A 3153-nucleotide genomic window follows, 5' to 3' on the forward strand; every position below is an offset into this window, starting at 1 on the left:
TGGTCATATTGCTGTTGGTTATGTTTAACGTGATGATTACGTGCAGCGCGAATAGAGTATACATTATTTTAAGTATACATACTGTAGGCTAATAATGTGCCCTCCCATGCATTTCATATGCCCCCCTTAAGACTGAGGTCTGGCGACGGGTCTGATGTACAGTACATGATTCCTAAAAAAAAAACGAAAAGCGTGTAATGTTTGAACAGCAGGGGATAATTATCATTTCCTTTGAAAAAAAAAAGACATTTGCAACATGAATTGAATGCAGGAAATTAAGTGTTTAACGCTACATGTTGTTTTTCGGAGGAACCCCACCCGTTGGAGGAACCCCACCAATGTACCCCACAAATGTTGAAACTAAACCTATGCCCTTTGTTCTCAGTCTGTGTGTGTGTGTGTGTGTGTGTGTGTGTGTATATGTGTGTGTGTGTGTGTGTGTGTGTGTGTGTGTGTGTGTGTGTGTGTGTGTGTGTGTGTCGTTAGCTACCTTCCAGTAGATGCTTGAGGTCCCACAGGACAGAATAGTGCTCACGGCGGATGGCCAGGAACACAATGCTGGCTTTCCCCACAGCATCTTCATGATGTGTCACATCCACCACATGAGGGAACGACTGGGCTGCCAGTTTGGGGTGGCGGCTGCCGACCACCACATGGAAGCCACAGCGCAGAAGGCGGGTGGTCAAGCACTTGGAAAAGTCACCTGAGCCCAAGATGGCAACTGCGGGCCGGGCAGGCGGACAGACAATTCCTGTGTCTCCAACTCTGCTCTTGGCGCCGTTGGGCAAGAAGCAGGCCTGCGCTTGTCGGAGGTGGTGGGAGGACGGGGCTGTGAGGAACACAGGGCTCCTGCTGCCGCCCAGCATAGAGATGGAGTCCATCCTTCCTCCCCGTCACTTCTTCTTCCCACTGGTTTCTGTTTAGGAGGATTTCAGCGGGTCTAAGGGAGGAAGGAGGAAAAGGAAAAGACATGCATGAATTCAATGATTGGATTTCTTGGGCTTTTATTCTTGGCGTCCCGCACATAATTACAGGTAGAATACTCTGGATAAATAGAAGTACACTGCTAGGATAAAGCCTGACATGTTCTAGTTAATTCTATTTAATCTCTAAAGAAGTTATTTGTGAGCAAAGTGGCGCAATGTACAGCACATTGGAATTCTAGTACTAGCCAATGTCTAAAGAAGTGACTCAAAGTTTGTGGGTTTGAGTTCTACAAGATTCGTCCTTTAAATGTTGCATTTGATAACAAAACACAGCCACTTTCATAGTATTTCAATTGGGCACTTTTTCTTAATATCTAACGCCAAATTGTGGTCGTTTTTTTAATGTAAGGCCTACAGTAATTATATTACATATAGGTCCTTTAAACTGTACTAAGAAAGCAGTGATAACAAAAGTATTACATGTTGAATTAAAGTTTTCATGCTTTGTTTTTGTGACAGAAGCGCATCATTCGAGTAGGCGCTGTGGCGCAATGGACAGGAAGTTGGAATTCTAATACTAGCTAACATCAAAAGAAGTGATTCAATTGAAAATGGCAGGTTGCTGTCGTGGACTCTGTGGTGCAATGGACAGCGCATTGGAGTTCTAGTACTATCTAATTTCTCAATAAGTGATTCAAAGGTTGTGGGTTCAATTCCCACAAGAGTTGTGCTTTAAATGTTCCATATGATGACAAAACACAGCCACTTTCATAGTATTTCAACTGAGCATGTTAACTTAATATCTAATGTCATTCAAATAGGTTGCTTATTTGAATTAATGGCCTATAGTAATTATATTACATGAAGGTCCTTTAAAGTTTACTAAGAAAGCAGTGATAACAAAAGAATTACGTGAGGAATTAATATCTTAATGCTTTGTTTTTTGTGAAAATGGCAGACTGCTCTTGTAGGCTCTGTGGCGCAATGGACAGCGCATTGGACTTCTAGTACTAGCATATCTCTCACAAAGCTATTCAAAGGTTGTGGGTTCGAGTCCCACCAGAGTCGTCTTTTAAAGGTTCGGAATGATCACAAAACACAGCCACTTTCACAGTATTTCAACTCAAAATGTTTCCTTAATAGCTTAATGCATATTGTTGTCGTTTATTTGAAATAATGGCCTACAGTTGATACAATACACCTTTAATAAACCTGTAATAAGAAAGCAGTGATAACAAAAAAATTACGTGTGGAATTTATAGCTTCATGCTTTGTTTCTGTGACAATGGCAGACTGCTATTGTAGGCTCTGTGGCGCAATGAACAGCGCATTGGACTTCTAGTACTAGCATATCTCTCAATAAGTGATTCAAAGGTTGTGGGTTCGAGTCCCACCAGAGTCGTCTTTTAAAGGTTCGGAATGATCACAAAACACAGCCACTTTCACAGTATTTCAACTCAAAATGTTTCCTTAATAGCTTAATGCATATTGTTGTCGTTTATTTGAATTAATGGCCTACAGTTGATACAATACACCTTTAATAAACCTGTAATAAGAAAGCAGTGATAACAAAAAAATTACGTGTTGAATTTATAGCTTCATGCTTTGTTTCTGTGACAATGGCAGACTGCTATTGCAGGCTTTGTGGCGCAATGGACAGCGCATTGGACTTCTAGTATGAGCTAATCTCTCAAGAAGTGATTCAAAGGTTGTGGGTTCGAGTCCCACCAGAGTTGTCCTTTAATGTGCCATCTGATCACAAAACTCAACCATTTTCATACTATTTCAACTGAGCATGTTACCTTAATATCTAATGGCATATTGTGGTTGCTTATTTGAATTAATGGCCTATAGTAATTATATTACATAAAGGTCCTTTAAACTTTACTAAGAAAGCAGTGATAACAAGAGAATTATTTGATGAATTAATATCTTCATGCTTTGTTTTTTGTGAAAATGGCAGACTGCTCTTGTAGGCTCTGTGGCGCAATGGACAGCGCATTGGACTTCTAGTACTAGCATATCTCTCACAAAGCTATTCAAAGGTTGTGGGTTCGACACCCACCAGAGTCGTCTTTTAAAGGTTCGGAATGATCACAAAACACAGCCACTTTCACAGTATTTCAACTCAAAATGTTTCCTTAATAAATTAATGCATATTGTTGTCGTTTATTTGAATTAATGGCCTACAGTTGATACAATACACCTTTAATAAACCTGTAATAAG

General features: G+C 40.3%; 4 non-coding genes across 4 annotated transcripts; all 4 read left to right on the plus strand.

Moving 5' to 3' along the window:
• Positions 1-1896: 1896 nt before the first annotated feature.
• On the plus strand, positions 1897-1994 carry trnar-ucu. Its single transcript has 2 exons — positions 1897-1933; positions 1959-1994. It is a non-coding gene; the product is annotated as a tRNA-Arg (tRNA).
• A 236-nt stretch (positions 1995-2230) lies between these two features.
• trnar-ucu lies at positions 2231-2328 on the plus strand. Its single transcript has 2 exons — positions 2231-2267; positions 2293-2328. It is a non-coding gene; the product is annotated as a tRNA-Arg (tRNA).
• Positions 2329-2564: 236 nt separating this feature from the next.
• trnar-ucu lies at positions 2565-2662 on the plus strand. The gene is made up of 2 exons: positions 2565-2601; positions 2627-2662. It is a non-coding gene; the product is annotated as a tRNA-Arg (tRNA).
• Positions 2663-2901: 239 nt separating this feature from the next.
• trnar-ucu lies at positions 2902-2999 on the plus strand. The gene is made up of 2 exons: positions 2902-2938; positions 2964-2999. It is a non-coding gene; the product is annotated as a tRNA-Arg (tRNA).
• Positions 3000-3153: the final 154 nt, after the last annotated feature.

Source organism: Etheostoma cragini, chromosome 22 (assembly GCF_013103735.1).
Source record: "Etheostoma cragini isolate CJK2018 chromosome 22, CSU_Ecrag_1.0, whole genome shotgun sequence".
NCBI classification, from domain to species: Eukaryota; Metazoa; Chordata; class Actinopteri; order Perciformes; family Percidae; genus Etheostoma; species Etheostoma cragini.